Source organism: Coturnix japonica, chromosome 16, assembly GCF_054131305.1.
Source record: "Coturnix japonica strain WE chromosome 16, WE-NBRP24, whole genome shotgun sequence".
Lineage (NCBI taxonomy): Eukaryota > Metazoa > Chordata > Aves > Galliformes > Phasianidae > Coturnix > Coturnix japonica.
In genome coordinates this window covers 15,744,722-15,764,680 of record NC_140678.1, presented here as the reverse complement: position 1 = coordinate 15,764,680, position 19,959 = coordinate 15,744,722, and the positions used below count along the sequence as shown (strand labels likewise).

General features: G+C 44.9%; 2 long non-coding RNA genes across 3 annotated transcripts; both read left to right on the top strand.

Annotated features, from left to right (window-relative positions):
* The first annotated feature begins 1,281 nt into the window (after positions 1-1,281).
* On the top strand, positions 1,282-3,011 carry LOC146758295 (uncharacterized). Its single transcript, XR_014934914.1, has 3 exons — positions 1,282-1,423; positions 1,736-1,869; positions 2,860-3,011. It is a non-coding gene; the product is annotated as an uncharacterized LOC146758295 (long non-coding RNA).
* A 10,217-nt stretch (positions 3,012-13,228) lies between these two features.
* Positions 13,229-19,388, top strand: LOC146758294 (uncharacterized). Of its 2 annotated transcripts, none has more exons than XR_014934912.1 (3): positions 13,229-13,375; positions 15,639-15,718; positions 18,591-19,388. It is a non-coding gene; the product is annotated as an uncharacterized LOC146758294 (long non-coding RNA). The 2 variants fall into 2 exon arrangements; XR_014934913.1 differs by lacking the exon at positions 18,591-19,388 and adding an exon at positions 16,769-17,188.
* The last annotated feature ends 571 nt before the right edge of the window (positions 19,389-19,959 follow it).

The following is a 19,959-nucleotide window of genomic DNA, read 5'->3' as shown; positions in this document are numbered from 1 at the left end:
GGACCAAAAGCTAGGAACCCAGATTATTTATATTACCAGTGTCTTAAAATAATTTAAACTTCAGTCAGTTTTCAAAGCTTCCAAAAACATTAATCCACAACAATGTAGAACTCAGAGATCTCCAGCTTTCATTTCCACAGCCTGTGCCACTCAGGCTGAGCTGGGTGCAGAGAGGCCAGGGTGTGAGCAGGATGGATAAATGCTGCCCTTATCCACGCATCAGATCCTGCATGTAGAAATCCTTTGTATTCGTTATTCATGAATGCAATATGGCATGAGGATCCATGATCTTTATGGACAATGAATTCTGAACTCCCTGGGAGAGGAGAATATTTGCCTGTGGAAACCTGAGTCCAAGAACTGAATGTGCCCAGCTGGGGAAAGCACACACAGAAATAGTCTCTTGTTTCTGGCTGCAGCTCATACAGGCAGATCGCTTATTTACCTCATCTAAATATTTGACCTTTATGCTTTTTGGAAATTGTATTTTTTTTTCTTCTTAATTATGTGGAAGGAGTACCTCCTTTCAGTGCTCTGATGGATTTCTCTATAAATAGCCCCTCACATCCCAGAACTTCACAATGAAACCTTCAGCAAAGTCAGCATCCTGAGGACTTTTTAAGCCTGAGATGGGAACCATGTGGAGTTTAATCATTAATCACCAGCCTTTAATTAACAGTTCTGGGCTTTGAACAAAAGGTGCTTGCTGCAAGGCTGCTGAGGGGTCCTGAGCTCTTCTGTGCGCTTTCATTTGAGGGACCCAGTGGCATTCCTAAAGGAGGCTGTTGGAGTAACCTTCTCCTTGTGGGAAGGGGTCATGCTTCCCAAGAAGAGCAGATGTTTGTGGCCCAATCTCCATTTTCACAACTGCCCTGCTGGCAGGCTGGAGGTCTGAGATGGCTCAGTGCAGGGATGCTACCAGTTCCCTAAGCCCTACTTTGCTCTGGAAAGGACTTGAGCATCTCCAGAGCCTTGTTGCCTCCATCAGGTGAGGTGGGCTTTAACCAAAGGAAAGAGGAAAGTTGCTCCAGGCTTGGAAAATTTTATAGGGGAGTGTTCAAAATTGAGCACTTGGGAGAGAAAGAAAATATTGCTATAAAAGTTGACTCAGCCAATATTTTCTACATTCTTGCTGCTGTGATTGAAGATATTTGTTTTTAATATAGGTTTCTCCCATTTGTAGTCTGGCTTTCCTGTAGTAAAAACTAAAGGGCAGATCCTCAGCTGATATAAATTGGCTCCACTGAAGTTAATGGAGCCATGCTGGTTTGTACCAGCTGAGGGATCTGGCTTGTGCTGCAGTGCTCCATACCCCCATTATCCTGCCATGATTACGATACTAATTCAGTAAAATGGCTTCGCAGTGTAATAAAACCAACCCAGAGCATGGAAGATGAAAGGACTCCCTTCTCCATTTGACCTGGTATTTTTCACCAGAGTGTTTTCCCTTATTTTCTCTTTTGTTAGGAAATGCTCTAAACTTTTTTCTTGCTTTCTTGCTTTTTGGCTTCAGCACGAAGGCTGTGTGTGTGCAGAAAGCATGTGGCACATGCAGTGGTGTGATGGGTCAGGGCACAGTGAGCCTCGTGCAAGGGAATGAATTGGTTCTTCAAAGGGCAGGACTGATCCTGCAGAGCAGCTAAAGCCCTGAGCTAACCTTGACTCCTGAAAAATGGGAGTTATCATACTCCAGGGCAGAGCATTGATCATTTTACTCATTCTCTGCCCTGTGTAGTTTTTCTTGATCTGCCTGTGGTGGAAGACGCAGCCCAAGAAGCTCAATAAAGCTGCATCCACTTCTGTCACAGGGGAAAAAGACATGTTGGTGGCTTTCCTCCTTGTGATCAGCTCTTCAGCCATAGCAGAAAGGTGAGCAGTGGGGAGCAGGACGAGGTGTGCTATCTGGTTGCTTGGAGCTGTTGAAAACCGAAGGGAATAAAGAGACACAGAGATCTGAATAAAGGCAGACAGATGCATGGCTGGATCCCTAGGATGAAATGTTTTGTTTGCCACAGCGCAGCTGAACTGCACGGAGGTTTTGTTCTGAACCAGGAGGGAGTTTCACAGGGATGTTGCTAAATGGAGGCAGTAAATTTAACTTTAAAGGGCCGTGAATGGAGGCTTTTGGCTAAAAGCTGAAGTGCTGTTACTTTTTACTGGGCCTGTTTAACTCCACTTGGAACAGGACAGTGTGTTTGACTTATAAGGCTCCTGGAAGGCTTGGCCTGTGGGTCCTGCTCCTGGCAGAGTAGCAACGAGCCATAAAGGTGAGTGTGTGCCAGCCTGGCCCTTCTGTGCTAAAGGAAATACAAACTGATCTCACCTGTGGCTTAGGGAGAGCTGTGGGTGTAAGTGCTGGGAGCAGGGCTGTGCCATGGCAGCACAGTTTTAACTGTCAGAATAGCTAAAGGGTTCAAAGGCAGTCAAAATGTCCAATGTCCAGAATTGGCAGGTTTGCTTGAATCCTGCTCCCAGACCTGTGCTAATCCTCTAATATCATTGTAATAATCCTGATTCAAAGAAGGGTTTTCTTACCAGCTCATCATTTCAAAACAGTCTGAGCCTTCTTGTAGTATTATCCAATTTAAAACTGTTTAAACCTTCTGCTTCTTTTAGGGAAAAACATGTGTTTTGCACTAAAGTCTGCTCAGAAGCAGCAAAACCTCTCATGCTCATATCTACTAGTGTCTCGTTGCAAGCAATTTTAAAACATGCCCTGTGTTTGGATTGTGTTTGAGACTCGGTTATTTGTTGTGGGTTTAGCAGACTGCAATCACCCACTTAAGGTGGAACTTGGCCACCTTCATTCCTTTCCTCCCAATGCTAAGGAAGCATCCAAAATTCTTGTATTTGGCACAGGTTGGCAGTGGATGCTGTCCCAGACTGAGAGGACCATTCCTCATGTTGTGTGGTTGTGGTCTGAGTGTCTTGGCAGTGGGAAGCTCTGTTTACCAAGAAAGATGGACCCAAGCTGCCTGGCTGAGGGGACAGGAGCATGCACACAGGCCTTACCTGTGGGGTAAGTGCACCCTTTTCTTGCATTAATTGGAGAAAAGAATTAATGATCTGGAAAGCTCTGCAGAACACAGGTGTCCGTGTCCTTAACCAAGCATTGGTGGCCAAGTGATGGCTGTGCAGAGCCCAGGGAGCCTCTGTGCCCCCAGTGATTGAGCACTGTTCCTGAGAAGGGGAGGCAGAGCTGCAGCAGTGGGTGCGGGCAGACATCACTAGACCTAATCAGGCAAGGAAAAGCTTTGGAGCATATGGACCCCAATGTGTGGTCCAAGTACAACAGCTTGGTGAGTGTCCTGCAGGGAGACTTTTACTAGCGCTGCAACAATAATTCATCACTGCCTGAAGGCTTGATGGGTCTGGTACTCCTTGTCTTAATTGACCTCGGCTGGTGACCTGCGTTTCAGTCCAGCTTAGTCACAAAGGACTTGGTCTGTACCTGGGCCTTAAAGAGGATATTTATCAGAAAAATCATATGATTAATGGAACTGAGTGATGTTCGCTTGAGAGTGGATGGGAATTGAATTAACAGAGTAGGGATTTTGGCAGGTGTGAAGTGCTGAGACCGATGATGTCTGGGGGACAGAGCACCCCAAGCCCCACTGTTGTGCAGCCATAGGCTGGGAGCTCAGGGTGGGGGGCTGAGAGAAACACAGTGCCAGAGTCTGGGCTTGTATGTGGGTAACACATGGTGTGCAGCTTGTTAAGCCCTCACACCACAGTGCCCAAATTGCCATTGCTGCCAGCCCTCTCAGAAAGGGCAAGGATAAAAAGGAAGCTGATACCCCCAAGTAAATGGTGATGGAGGGGGAAGAACAAGTGAAGAAATAATCAGAAAACTCCCAAAGCTTACTTTCTTGCCTGCTTCTTTTTCCCCACTCTTCTTTCTTTTTCCCTCCATGTCAACACCAAACAAGACAGGACTAAAATTAATGGGGAAAGCAGCAATTAGCAAATTAGGTTAGCAGTGTGTTGCAGTGTGCCATGGCTGCCAGGTGTGAGGGGCTCTGGCAGTATATTTATTAATGGCTGTCAGAAAAGTGACACTTTGATGAATGAAGCTGGGTAATCGGCACCCTCCGACAGCGAGCACTGAGAGGCCTCAACATGCTAAACTGCAAAATCAAACCTTTTTTAACCCCCATACAAAAATACAACAACAGAAATCGCTGCAAGAGGAGTGTGTTTTTCCATCAGGGGCTGGAATTCATGTTCTCCCCTAAATACCTCCTTTCTGTAACTTGCTGGGAGGAGTTGTCAGCATGGAAGGTTTTCCCTTTCCTTCAAATATGGGCCTCAAGAGTTTATAAATGCAGGCAGCTTAAAAGTATGTTTTGTTTTGGGTATATATGGCAACCCTATTAAAGGCAAGGGTCCTGTGCTCGTGCTTTTTGGCCTTTGCCCTTTAAACATGATGGTATCAATAATCTACAGACTGAGATGGTGTGTTAGGTATCGTTTTCTCTTGACTGGTGGTCAGCACTTCTCCTCATTAGTGCCACTGATGTGTGATGTCCAGGAGCCCACGCTGCCTACAGGAAGAGAGAAAATGCAACAATATGTAAGGTTAAATGTGTCTGATGAAACTTCACCTGCAGCACTGTTGCATACTGAAGTTTCCACTCTTGATAACCTCAGCTGTACTGAAGTTTCCACATTGATAACCTCAGCTGTGGGCATCTCCCTTCTGATGAATGTGTGTGTGCTGTGGGACATCAGCTGCCATGCTCCCAAGTGAACGTGGCTATATGGTATAATGGCAGGGTGCATTGCTGGTCACTTGGTGAATGGGAATTCAGAATTACTGGCCAACGAGATGTGAGTATAGAAGTTCTCTTCAGGAAAAAAAGACCACAACAGAACTGTACTGAAGTTGTTGAGGAGATCAGCCCAGCTGCTGGGATAGCATCTGGATTAAAGATTGCTCTGCAAAATGCTGCATTATGTGAAATATTTCTTCCAAGTTTTCAGGCTTTGCATTGCACGCCGGAGGTAAGTTCTGTGCACTGCTTTGATAGCTCAGCACGGGGTTGCTCAAATCCCCCAATTCCATAGAGAAATTGAATACCTTTCTACAAAATCTTGGTTCTGGGTTTGGCCAGCTAAAAGGACTGTGTAAGTTTTGATTAAAAACATGAGAATCAATGTAAGTCATATCCCAGGCATTCATCTGGTCTTCTAGTTTGAAATGAAGCTGAGTGATCTGTGTGGAGTTACTTGCCAGGATCTGTGGGCTTGTTAAGTTTGAATTGGCACTTGTAGCAGATCTGAAATTATTCTCTTATGCTTTAATAATTGTATTTAGTTTCCTAATTTGGCTGCTGAGTTTATCAAAAGATAATTGAACTTTTAAAAACATAATCTGATCGGGCTGTAGGAAATACTTTAAAATAAACTTCTTCTGAGACTTTGATCTGTTTTCACGCCCTCTCTCACGAAAGCAGCCTGTCTGCAGGGCTCCAACCTGCTGAGGTGCGTGTTCCTAAACCAGGCAGTTCTTGAGCAGAACCGGGTTGCTCCCTGTATGCAAAGGAAGCCAGCAGCTCCCTGCCAAGACAAACTCTGGCTGCATGGACTGCTCCTGGGTGCAGCCACCTGCCTGCATGCTCTGCCTGGGTGCAAAAATCCCCTTGTAAATGATTCCAGGGAGCAAGAGAAATGGCTCTCAAGTAACTTCAGTTTTTTGATACAACTAAAATTGTTACTTAAAGGTCAGAGTATTGTTTTCTTGTGCACTGAGAAGCGGATCAGTTGCCTTGCATGGAGCTGTGGGCTCAGTTCTCCTGGGCAGTTTGGGTTCCTTGCGAGCTGTGGTTTCAAGTGATGTGAGCTTTCCTGCCTTCTGCTGTTGGCTTCCGTTGAACAGGCATGTTTTCCCTTTTTGGTGAGACTTAACCCAATTCCTGAAGTTCTTATAAGCAGTTCCTGAGTCTTGGGGGTAATGGAGTGTGGTTCTCCAGTTTCAGTGATAGCATGTAGAAGTTTATGGGCCCACTGCAGGCCTGTAAACTCAAGTTTTCCAGGTCCTACATTAGCACATTAACTACTGGGCTGTTTTTCCTGCTCACCTACCTGACTTCCTTCCTGTTTTAAAAAGGATTTGCTGCTTTTCATGTTCTCCATTTTATGAATTTGCAAATACTTCTGTCATTGTATAAGCATGCACCAAACAGTTTATTTTCACTTACTTCAGTGCTTATGGTTTATATTTACTTCCCATTGACTTGCTCAGGACTCAGCCCAGGGAAGACCTCTGACTTTCCTCTTGGTCTATGACATGGCTGGGAGGCTCCCAGCCCAGCAAGCAATCACTGCACCAAAGCTCAAGGAGTAAGCAAATATGAATGATTGTCCAGGCTGAGCTTGTCTTGGTTTTTAAAGGGGAAACTCTGCTTGAAGTTCCCTCTGTGAGTGCCAGGAGGGTGAAATCACCCACTGCTCACTGTGGCTCTGCTGCACAAATGGTCTCTGGGCACCTGCAGTGCTGCCCCTCACAGCTCTGTACATCCCCTCCATATAGACACGAAGGTTTGTCCATGACTTGTTCCACCTGCACAAGCTATTTTCTGATTCCTTGTCACTGTCAGCTCAGTAGTGCTGTCATTTTCCAGATACGTGGTGTGTAATTAATGAGAATGTCATTTCCAGATTGTTTCAAAAACTAGATTGAGCATCTGAGAAATTATTTCACTCAGTGCCTTAAGATAGCTCGTTCATTCAGAAAGCTATCTTGGCTGCTTGATTTGAGGGGAGTTGTGGAGGGAAGCAGCTGTGCTTATATTATTAAGGACTGCCAGCTTTGAACTCTTCATGCAGATGCAAAGCATGGGTTCACGTGCTGCCAACCAGGCAGCTGGGTGACAGGGCAGGGGAGGGATGTGCCCAAATTGCATCAGCCCTGGCCATGACAGCCTCACGTCTGTGTGTTGTGAGGATGGTCTCCTTGTGGTGGTCTCTGGGGGCAGCAGTTGCATGCTGCAGGGCTGGAGGGATAGGAGGACACATTGTAAGTTGGCTTTGTCCACTCGCTGCCCCTGGGGGCTCACCAGGCTGGGCAGAGATGTTGGCCGGGATATAAGTATTTTATTAGATCTATTATTTCTTTCATGGGGGCAATAAGTCTGCTTTATGTGAGACCTCAAGTGACTCTGTATGGAGCACAGAGATTGGTATTAGCCACCTTTGCTCCCCAGGACATTGCTGTCCAAAGCACTGGAAGACTGTGCCCAGGTGCAGGCTCCAGAGATGCATGGCATATAGCCATGGCAAGGGCATCTCCCTTGGGTTCTTACTAAGAGCTGTGTCTGGGGCTCATTTAGGGTTATTCTCTGCCATTTTTCTCCTGAGCAAACATCTCCAACTGTTTCCACTGAGGCTTATATTGCTCTATAATTTAATTTTATTTTGCTGTTTGTAAAATGAGGGGTGAAGGGAAGGACTTTGTCAGCAAATGCTTCTTTGCCTCCTTCCTGCCTCAGTGGGTTAAAGCAGCATTCCCCCAGCTGATAATGCCTTCAGGCATTCCAGCAATGCTTTGCTATGAGCTCTGCAATGCCCCTCATGTCCTACAGGCTGGCCAAGGCTTTGCCTCCGTGTGCTGGGGTGGGTTTGTGTTTCTACATTTTATATGTTTAATTTTTATATATTTGAAAGTAATTATTGGAAAACAATGAAGTGGTTGCTTCCATCAATTTTCTGTGGTTATTTTATTCCCAATAATCTTCAGGTGCCTCTTGAATGGGTGAGATTTGCACAGAGCTAAGCGTGTGCATGTGTCCGTGTCTTCTGTGATATACGGAGCTCTGGTGCTGCAGCTGCCATTAGTGTTAATGGGCTAAAAACCCCCCACATCAAGCTGAGAATACACTCCTGCTAATTGTGTACCAGCAGTCCCCTGAGACCTCTGTGAGAATGATGCATCCGAGGATAGGCGCTTCCAATGGTAGGTTGCTTTGGGATAAATAAATAAGGGGCTAAAGTTAGACGCTGGGTCAGTGCCAGCATTATAACACAGGGAAATCGGCTAACGGCCATGCCAACCTTTATCCTCTTCGTCCTGGCCTGGTCCACTGCTGCACGGTACCATCTTCTGAGCCATACATCACTACTCAGCCTCACCTTGATGTATGATGCCCATAGATCCTTATAGTGGGAGTGCACTCTGATGTATTGCGCCAATACATCATGGACAGGGATCGCCCAGGTGATGTATTAGTGCCCCGAGAATGTATTACTCAAACGCTGGTATTGTTCAGGGATAAAGCCAAGCCAAGTAGTGGATTCAGTTTAATTACAGCGCAGATGATAGTCCAGAGCCAGCAGCACTTTGATGCTGAGATGCTGGCACCCTGTGGAAATATGAGTTGCGACTCTGGTGCTGTTGAGTCACATCGCAGTGTGCCATGAGAGGAGGTGCCGTATTTTAAGGGAATGGTCATTTTTCAGAGAAATATAGGAGGACCATTTCAAGAACTCCATGGAGAGCAATGTGGCTGCGTGTAAGAACTCCTGAGCAGCAGAGGAGGGACGTGGTGGTGCAGGTGAGACACGGGGATCTTTCTGGAAGGCTCTGAATCCAACCTGCTTGCAAATATTTCTGTTGTTTTTGGCAGAATGACATTATGAGAAATTTGGAGAGATGATTCTGTAGTTTCCTTGGATTGTCTTATATAGATGCCATAAAAAAAAACACCTGGAGAAAAAACACTCAGGCCATTAAAAGCAGCCCTGATTATTAAGGGTGGGAAAACCACCTAATGATGCAGTCAAAAAAAGATGGAGAGCCAGGAGGAGCAAGATGGCAGCAGTATTTGGCTCATGTTCATCGTTCTATGTCTATAAATGAGTGCATTTTCTAACAAAGGTAAATATAGTTTTGCAGATGAGACGCTTTCAGCACAAACAGATGAAGTGACTTGTGCAAGGTCACATAGTGAGCTGGTGGCAGGGCCTGGAAGAGAATCCAACTGATCTGACTCAGTTCTCCTCCAACATCCCTAAGTTTGGATGCAGAATGGAGAAGGCTTAGTCTGCTGCACAGGAACAGTGGATGCTCCCAAGAAAGTGAGTTCCTTGCAGAGCTCCTCAGTTGTCCTTCCCTGCCATAGCCATACCTGCAGGTAAAGCAGCACAAATAGTTTTCTGTTAGTTGGCTGCTTAAAATACAAGAGAGAGGCAGTATTATTCAGGAATTCATACTCCTTCTTGCAGCTCCTGAGCTTTCTGAATTTGGAGAAGAGCATGTGGTGATTCTGAGTGTGTTCACAGAATCCCAGAATGGGCTGGGGTTGAAAAGGCCCAAAATGCTCATCTAGTTTTAACCCCCCTGCTATGTGTAGGGTCGCCAAGCACCAGACCAGGCTGCCCAGAGCCACATCCAGCCTGGCCTTGATTGCCACAACCTCCTTGGGTTCCTTCAGGGCTCATCCTTATCGTGCTCCAGGACACACACCAATGTCCCTATCTATGTGTGACCTAGGAAGCTGTTGATTCCTTCTCTGTTGTGTGGCCTCCTCCTGTGACTGGTTCATCACCACTTGTCAGCAGAGCCTGTGGTTAACAGTCATCCCTATCGCCCTGTGATAACCATAGTAAACATTTCTATAAATAGAATTTTCTCCTGTCCAAGTCATCTTGCTTACTCAGCTGTTTTATTTTTAATAGAAAGGCATGTTGATGCTAAGCAGATTTTTTTTTTCTTCTTCTTCAAATCTCTATTAAACATAAGAAGATGCTGTGTCTGAATAAAAAGAAAAGGTGCCCCTTAGATATTTTTAAAGCTTCCAAAAATAGTCTCAAGTCTGCGACAAAGATTATTGAGTGGGAATATTGCGGACAGTGGTTCTGCAATGGAGACAGTCATGGCTCCATGCGCTTTTGGCTGGGAGCTACAAGGAGGGAGACTCGTAGGACAAAGACCTCAAAAGGAATGAGTTTACTGAGGGGCTGCTCTTTAGATGGTGAAACCACAGCACTGCACAAGTAGTTCTGCTGGTGATCTCATGTCTCTTTTCCCTTCTGGGTTTGCAACTGCCCTTTGAGGCTGGCATCTCATAGCTGGAATTCAGTCTTTGCTGGAGACCTGCAGCCCCACTGTGAGAAGCACCGCTGTGCAGTACAGGGGTGACGAGGGAAGGCAGTGAGTTCTCTGTCTGGAATTTCTGAGTATAAAGGCAGAAGGAAAAGGGACTGCTGATTTTTGCCTTGTAAGCACAATTGATGTTTGACTTGAAAAGAAGTATAACTTGGGTTATTGTTTCTGCCGCTGCACCCTCGGGTCAGAGCACTGCCATATAAGCAGTTGGTTCAGAGCAAGAGGGGAGGCAGAAACTTGGAGGGGAAAGAAGCACATGGGAGTGGAGCTGTCCCAGCAGGGTTCCCAATGCTTTCTTTCTCTCCCATCGTGAAGGCTTTTGTTTCCTTACTTGTGGCAAATGCCAAATCTACCGCTTGTGCTTTAATGCCTGGTGAGAGGGGAGAGGTCTCCAGAGAAACCATGAAAATGGGGAAAGATAAACTGGTGATTATTGAAATGACAAAATATTGCATTGGTGAATGCTGAATGGCTTATATGGAGAAGAGAGCGTTGCAGAATGGAGGGAGCTCTTCTATTGTTTGCACTTAGGAAAAAAAGATAAAGGGGTAGTAAATATTCGCCTGCGTTGATCACGCAGTGAGTAGTTTGCTGTGCCAAAGCAGCCTGCATCAGTGCTCAGGGTTAGTGCTTATTGCAGGTGAACTGCCCATGCAAATGGTGGGTAGTTTGGAGGAGCACAGGTAGTTTTCATCCTGTATGGGCAGACACAAGGTTGGTTCTGGTGGGCTTTGTTGGCCCTCAAAGCAGAAAAGGAACAAAATGGGACTGAGCAGTGGATAAGGATTTGAGGCTCAGTTCTTATTTCTCCTGTAAATACCCTGTATCTCCTCAATAAAACTGATTTATGGCTTTTAGCCATGGTTCCTCACCTGTAAAATTGGGAAAAAATACTTCCTTTGTGCCCCATTTATTTACATGGTCATCTCTTCCTATCTAACACCGCGCTTGGTGCAGCGGGGCCTCGTTCCTTTCTCAGCACTCCATGCGGAATTTATATTGCAGCGATCCTTGTAACTATCAGCAAAAGAAAATTACTGCAGACAGGCCTGAGGTGCCGGTGCTTCAGCTCTGCTCTGATAGTGCTGCTGGCTGTGGTTTGGTGGCTGTCCCCTGCCCGTGGCTCTCAGCGTGTACCCACAGCTGTCAGTGTGAATGACAGATTAACAAATGCACAGTGGCTTTGTTCCTCACTGTGCTGCCCCAGTGCCACGCTGGGTCTGCAGTGCAGAGGGATGCATGGCATTGTCTCACCCACTAACACTCTGTCTGGTAACTGGCAAAAGCAATGCTTTTCACCCGTTGCAATGGGTGTGCTCTAGAAAATGAAGACCGTAGGGATGTGAGGGTCTCGTTTAATTTGTTTTATTTCTTAATCCAAGAGTAAGAGAATGCAAAACTTCCAAGCTGAAAGGCTTTGTGCTCTGCTTGCTCCAGGAGATATTAGTGAGGGATCAGCTGGGTTCACCAGACTCCACAAGGTACCTTTGTTTATGGATGAGGCCGTGCAGTTGGGGATCAGAGGTTGTGCATAGCTGCTGTAGAGCACGCTGGGCTGCGAAAAGTCGGGCACCAGAGATTAATTTCTTGGTTTCTTAGAGCCAAGGTTTAATAGCAGACCTGGGGAGGACAGTGATTGAGCTCACAACCAGCAGAACCTATAGTTCAGGTCAAGTGAAAGGAAGGAGCTAAGGGACTCATGCTGCTTGCAGGAGGAATTCTAATAGCTTCATGGTATGGGGTCTGCACAAGGCATACAGGAGCTAGTGCCCGGGCTGCCCCATGAAGCCTGCACAGCCCCGACCCCCTGCTCACTGCCCTGCTCACAGCTGGGCATGGCAAGAATAAATCTGGAAGGGAACAAGAGAAAACAGAAAACGCTGGCAGTTTTTCAGAAGGGAGAATGGTGTGTTTGAGCTGCAGTGGAGAGGGACAGCTTTTGGTTCTAACTTTTTGAGTTGCATACTTCAACAAACAGTGTAAATTTGGCAGGATGAAGGCTGGGTGACCTATTCTGGCTGGATCGAGGACTGATTCTGAAGCTGGGATTTAACTCAGCTCTGACATTTCATGCTGCTATTCCATTCCACTTCAGTTTCAAAGTTTTCAGACTTTTTTTTTTTAAAGATGTGCCCTTTATGTAACTCATTTAATTGTGTCTAACTACACGGTGATTTTTTTCCCCTCCCTACCTTCACAAATGCGATTGGATATACATGTAGATCTCAACTTATAGCATATATTACAGTAGGGGCAAGAGAATCTGCCTTGAGCTTTCATATTTATCCTGAATGAGGCTGTACCAACTGGTTCTGCCTTAAATTCTCTACCTCAAAGTCTCCTGGTGTTCTGTTTTCTCAGGAAGGAAACAGGTTGCACTGAACGCAAACTGCGCAGCATGGATTTACTGGTTAGACACAGATGGGATTCCTCTATCAAAGTACTCTTGTGTTGTCTGCATTCATTACACTCACTAGAAAAGCTACTGACATGACAGCATTCTCCTGTTAGGATTTTTTCTGCTCTTTTAGAAGTGCCTGTTGGGTTGCAGTGGCCTGAAAATGCAGTGACCAAGATTAGAGGTTTGGACCTTGAGAGCCACAGGAGAGGAGCTTTCAATGTCTCCTGTATTTGTTATGATCAATTCATAGTGACTTGAGTCTGCAAATGAAGACGTTCTTATGAAATGTTTTTGATTTTATGCATTTTGATTCTGGTATTAAGTAGTGTGAGAAAAGCAAATCAGTCTTTTTGTTTGGCTGCTGGTTTAACGTCCAGTTCACATTAGCAGGATGCAAGGAATCTGGATGCTTGTTTGGAAGCCACTTATGAGATGTTCGATTTCCTTCTATGGAAGGAAATACTGGAGAAGACTTCTAATCTTATGATTCAAAGCATGAATCAGTCCCCAGATTGGATCTGTGCCTGCAGCAGTAAAAGGGGCAGATTGTCACAGGGTTCCTGCTTTGTTCTTCTCTGGAGCACCCTGTACAGCGGCTATCAAAGGCAGAAGAGCAGCATCAATGGAACCTGCTCTGCTCAATGCAAGCTCTGAGTCTGGTGATTTTCAGCAGCATGTCATCTTAAATATATATGTTTTTTCTTTTCTCTTTCTTTGTTTCATGTTCCAGCTGACTTCCTCCAAGAGAGGAACATGCTTTCCCATCAGAACTACGTGAAACACCTGAGTTCATTGGGACTGGAAGAAAACTGTCTCAGAGACAAAGATACACAGCTTCCCTGGATTGCTGGCTACGTGCCTGATCTGAGGTCTGTGGTCATTTACTTTGCAATGGATTTTTCACTTTTCATTTGCCTTGTATAGGTATCACCAAGTGGTTTATGCTTTCTGCTTTGCACTGTCTTTTTTTGGGGAAAAACTACACAACAGCTCTGCACACTCCTTGTGCTGATAATCCCTGATGTGGCTGAACTGAAACAACACCCAGCCTGTGCCACTTAGGTGCTGCTGGACAGGACAATGCAGTGATGGTGGTATTTGAGGGAATGATATTCTATCACAAAGGGAATTTGTTACAACCATAATTTTACCAACACAAACGCAGAGAACAGCACTGATCTTGAAAAGCCAGAGCCCTGCCTGTGAGTGAGCACAATCTGCAGATGGAGAGAAGCAACTTTCTGATTTCACTGCTAAACTTCCCCTCCTCAAACCAAAACAGTTTAATCAGTCAGATTCCTGTTTAATGAGTTGCACTGCTGCCTCTAACCAGGAACGTATCTTAGATGATGGAAATAATGGTTTCAGTAAGACTTACTGTGATCTCATTACCCCATAGATGGCCTGTGTACATTCTTCCCCTGCCTCTACCACTCACCTTCACAAGCAGGACCCCAAGTTTGAGACTGAACCCCTCTGGCTGTGTGAGCTGCCACATGAAGGTGCTTTGCTGCACACTGTCCTCTAGTTGCTGCCATCGAGCAGTTGGTAAAGTCTGCAGCTTGCGGACAACTTTTCTTGCCAACCATGCATTACAGAGGGCTAATTGTAAAAGTGGTGCACCTGCTGGCTCCCTTGGTGGCTGGAGCCAACAGGAAAAAAAAAAAAAAAAAAAAAAAAAAAAAAGTAATAGTAATTTATTAATGATCAAGTCACAAATAGTAATGAAAACAATAGGAGCATCTGAAGGAAGCGCTGCCGGGGGCAGAGGTGCAGGTGCTCTGTGCCCTGAGCAGGCTTGTCAGCATTTTTATAAAGCTACTTTACAACCCTTATCAATTTCCTACTGCTTTCTGTGTACCCCCTGCCCCTTTGCAAATGTTTTGCCTGCACAACAGGCTCAGCATTTCTTCTTGTAGGTGATAAAATAGCTGTCACCCTGTGGAGGGAGAAAGGAGGCAAATAAAATAAAATAAAATAAAATAAAATAAAATAAAATAAAATAAAATAAAATAAAATAAAATAAAATAAAATAAAATAAAATAAAAATGATAGGTCCAGGGAAACAAAGCAGAGGAAGCAAAGCATTTCGGAGCAAACAAATGAGTTCTAAGGGAGACGCTGAGTCGGCACAGGGAGAGCGATGATGGGAGCTGAGCTGAGGAATGGGGAAAGATTGGGGATAGCAAGAGCTGGAGGGCGAGGGTGGCTCTGCTGAAAGTGATTTGTGCATGGCCCTGGGTTTCAAAGGAGACTGTATGTACAGCCAGCGCCATCCATGAGGAGTTTGGGATCTGAAAATCCCAGCCGTAGTCTGAATAACTGCACTGCATTGGCAAGGTGAGAATTTGTTTAAGTAAGGAGAACAGAAGGCATATGAGCAACACCAGTTCAGGTGACATCCCCATACCAAGTGTCTTAAGTAGACATGGTAGAGATTAAGTAGACATTAAGTAAAGATGGTCGTGCTGTATCTCAAAATACAGTTTCTATATCTATATCAGAAGCCATGCTAGAGCTGATAGAAGGCAGATAGAGCAGACACCAACCAGCCCAGTGTTGTTCTTTGAGCCGTAGGTAGGGTCTGCAGTGCTCCTTAGGGGTACATCTGCTAATGTAATATAGCAGTTTAATTCAGCTTGCAACAAAATAAAGCTGAACTAAGTGGAAAACTCTAGAGCTGCGATGGCTTAATTGCTCATACATGAGCCTTTACTATGCAATTTGGAAACTTTAGGCCGTGGGAACTTGCTTCTGTGTTCTTGAGCTCATGAACTGCCTTAGTCTGTGGGTCTAACAACAATCAGCTCATAAAATGCTGTGAGTGCAGATTTCAGAGGTCAGCCTGAGTCCGTACCCAATCCATGTGGCTCCTGTGCCCTGCATTCGGCGCTCCAACGAGGTCAGTGAGCTGTCGAGCACACAGTCAGTGCTCTTTAAGCTACTGTGAATCTACCCCTGCTTTCTCTTTTCCCTTTTCTCATTCTCTCCTTGCTCTCACACACCCCCAAATCACAAACCCTCGCACCAATGCCAGAAGCCTCTGAGGCTGTCGTAAGCCTGCAGTTATCTGCATTAGGAATAAAGCTGCCATTTTTAAAGCTTTTATACTTTTTATTCTTAACTCCACAGGACCCAGGAATCTTTTCCTGAAGTTAATGTGAATTCAGGGGGTGCGTGTTTTAAGAACTGAGCTGGGTCCTGTAAAAGAGGTAAGAACCAGCAGTTGGCAATGCTAATTATTGCCCGGTGATTTGAGGGGACCTGCACAACGTGCTAACGTGCCTATGATGACACGCAGCATGATACATGGGGAAAGGTGAAGGCATGGCTCGTATATCCCCATAACACTGAAGGCATATTTCCCTCTCTAATAACTTACAAACAGTCACCATTTGCTGTCTGCGAAATTAACCTCTCATCTCCTCCAGCCTGCTGATCTGGTGCATAGATATAGGATTTTAAGCTTCTCTATTGAAAAATGTCCCTGCAAAGCTGTCCATCAGAACTCCCGCTGCTTTCCAGAGAGTATTATTAATAAGTTCTTCCTATCAGAAATGGGACCCTTTTAGAGCTCAGATAAGGTTTTTTTCCCTGTTAACCAGCTGGGCTGCTTGGCTGTGGACAAATGCCATGATGAATGACGGGTCAAGGATGGAGCAGGCTGATTTCTCTCCGAGCCTGACCTTGTCTCTGGTGTGACATCTGAAATGACAGGTGCATTAAAAAGTTATTTATGTAGGGGAGCTGCGATGCATTGTACCCTTTGCAAGGTAGCACCCAGTCTTGCAAGAGTATTAGAATAAAGGCTGCCTCTGTGTCTGCTGCCTCTTGTACTGCTGGCTTTCTGTAAGCAGCTGCTGTGAAAGCAAGAGGAGAAGCACGAAGCGTTTTTTAGTGCACAGAGGATGCTCTGGAAACTGAAAGGCAAAAAAGGGAGCAGGGTCTGAGAGCAGCAGCAGCAGACAGCTTCCCAGCAAATCACCTGCGTGTCTGCAGATTACTTGCTTGGAACAGCAGTAATCAGCTCTGGAAATGCACCTGAAGGGTTCTGGGCTGTTGAAGGGCCAATGTTGTGGATAAAATGCAGCACTGAGGATTAAATGATTTCTACTGTTCAGCTCTTTATGGCCTCAGTGCACTTGTAAGACTTTCTCTGTTGAATCTCAGACTCTTTGTGAGTAGTTGTGCTGTGGCTCCCTTCTGTCTTTACTGTTGCTGAAATTAAAGGGACACTTCTGGCTTTGTCCTTCTTCCTGTAGGACACATAAGTGGAACTGTAACCATCCTGTGAACAGTCACTTCATTCTGGGAGATGAATAGTTGCTGAATGGCAAGAGATCGCAGCCTAAATCTCCAGAAAAATGCATGCAAACCCTATCAGGTTTCTATTGTCATCTGCCTGACATTGTGCTCCAAGTAGGAAATAGGAAAGGCAATAGGAAAGCTGCCTGTGTTTTGAAATCCAGAACTTTCTCTGGACAAATAACACACTTGCTGTTGCATGGCCAAATGAGGACACAACATCCTATGGCACAGATTAAGTTGTAGAGCAGGGTTCATGGAAGAGCCCATGTGCAGTGATTTCTGCATCCTTCTGAGTGCTGATCAGATTAATGAGGACCACAGAAACATTGGAAAACTGTCGTAGTGACACATCAGTATCCTGTTAGCTTCAACAGAATTACAGCATTTGATATCGGCTCTTCCTTCCTTGCTGTTTCTCCACCCCTCCAAAACACCCCCTGAAACACTTGCAGGAGAAATTGTAAAACACATGTAACAGCTTATTTTGTATGATGGGACTGTTAGAAGAGCTGCATGCTGGTGTGCGTCCAACTCACATTAACTTCAGTTTTGGGCTGCAGCCATACTCGAGTGACTTTGCAAGTCTTTTCTGACTGTCCAATTAAAGTTGATGCGTGCAGTAAATCTGCAGTATCCAAACAGTATTTGATATCTCCATTTTGGATCAGTGGTTGGGTCTGGGAAGTGGATGAAGCTTGCCTGAAGGCAGCATCTGCAAGTTGTTTTTTTTCATCAGAAAAATGAATGGTCTGGTATAATGAATGATTTTGTATAATATCAAAGAAAGAGAGTATCAGCTGTGCACTTCATACGCAGTATTGATTGCAAGTACGCTCATTAATTTGTGTGGTACAGGAAATTCCAGCCAAGGTTAGGAGAGCTTTGCTCTGTAGTGGAGCTGTGACTCCTATTGCCTTCAAAGAGGTTTGAATCAGGTTGCAAACAACCAAAATTCATACTTCAGTTATTTCGCTATAGAAGTGTGTTGTCACAGACGACTTTGTAGACTTCTGGTAGAACAGCAAGGAAAAATGGAAATGTCCTGTCCCTGTTTGAGCCTGCTTAAGGGTTTGATCTGTACAGTTTGGGTGCTCTGGGCAAATGTAGGATGCACGGTGGAACTCTGTTCTCAGTGTAGCACAACAAAAGAGAGGAGCTGGGGAGGGGAGGGAGAAGGTATGTTTTCCACCATGGCCTGTTTAAAACATTATGAGCTACCTCTCTTCCATCATGAGTCGTGGTTTAAAGCTACTGCCCAGGGGCATAAAAATCAACTCCTAACAACTTCCAGTGGGACCACCATTCCATCAGTGCTCCCATCAAATGTTGACTCCATGATTAATATTCACCCTCTTTCTTCGTTAATCATCAGTCTTCATTCATTTCTTTGTAACTTCCTGCTGACAGGGGCACTGTTCATACAGAAGCTGGTAGGGAAAACAGAACGAGCTGAACTGCTGCACGCAAGCTGTGAAGGGAAAAAGCCACAACAGTGCATTGTGTCAGCTCAAAATGATTCCTACGGATGCAGCTTTTTCTTTTCTCCTTGCCCTATATGCTCAATTTTCAATAGACGTTGTGAGGCAGGACCTTCAAACAATCTGTGGTTACTATCGCACTGCTTTACCTTGAGTGCCATTGGCACTTGGTAATTTAGAGCAGGAACTCTGCTGATGAAAAGTGAACTGTCAGAATTTGGCTTGTCAAATAAAATCTGTGTACAATCCTAAAATAGACAGTTTTGCAATTAACGCTTGCACTGTGATTTGCCAACAGGAAGCCCACTCCCAGCTTTGCCACAGCCCTCCTGAAGACCTTGTGTGTGAGACCAAACCTCTTCCCCATTGCCCAGCCTATGAGCTGAGAAGAGCTGCTGATTTCTCTATCATTCTGACTCTTTGGGCAGCTAATATTGCCCTTCTGCAGCACAGGGATCCTGTCCAAGATGCTCAAAGGGTACAAGCTCTGCACCAAGGCAATACTATTCTGCAAAGCCAAGGAAGTTACTTCTTCCTCCCACTAATTTATTCCCCAAAAAGCTGCAGTAGATGCTGCCACGTTTACAAGTACACAGATATTTGCTCTCAGTGCCAGTCAATGAATGCTGCAGCTATGCAGTGTAACTGGAACACCATTGAAGATAATTCCATTTACTTGTGTGAGGGGCCCAATAATTAAATTTGGACATTATTCCTTTAATTACTACAATTTCGGATCACGGTTAGTATTCTTCTAAACTGATGTGATTTCATGCTAAATGTAGGATGCAAGTCTGTCCTTGCTCAGACCCCTCAGCATTCTGGAGTAAGATCCTGCACTGTTGGTTTTTGCAGACCTACAATATGACGTAGCTCCTGGTGCAGGAAAAAAGCATTGGATGGTTCAAGCCTTGTGATACTTCACTGACAAGCTGTGCTGTTTTTTTAAGCCCTGTGCTATGCTTGTTCTTCATGCTAAATGGTGTTTTGATCATTTGTATTATAATAATTCATACTAATTAATTTGTAATTCCTAAATTAAGTGCACATGGGTTTCAAGCAGAGAGGTTACACTCAGGTTAACTATTGATTTTGGTCTTTGCTGTGAAGAAATTTAGATCTCGTGTCTGTCAGATTTAAGACAGCCATCTTGACATCTATTAAGAGAGAGATACAGTTAAGAATCAGATTTTGTGCCTGAAAATATGCTTGCCTGGTGACTTTTGGGATCTGTTCTGCACACAGTACTGCATTCCTTAAGGCACCAACTGCTATACGTGCTGCAATGCCACTCAGCAGTGAATTGGTGCTCTTGCAGATGCTGATATTATTAATGTCTTCTCAAAGAAACTGTGATTTTAAGAAAATCCAAGTTGAGTAGAGTCTCTGTGAAATAAACAGCTGTTTTAAATACATATGATGCTTTTGCACCCTGCAGAGTAATGCTTTAAACAACCACTCCCAAACTGCAAAGGAAAATAAGGTGTTTGATTTGTTTTCACTTCTTTCCAGCCCATTTTCTTTCAATGAATAGATAGAGATTTTAACAACTTAATCATTCTGGTGGACTTGGAAGGAATTTGGCTGGATGCTACTGGCAAACTCCTCAAACCTGAGGCTGGAGGTGCCACAGTCCGTTTGTTCTGGATCGAAGGGACAGAAGGCAG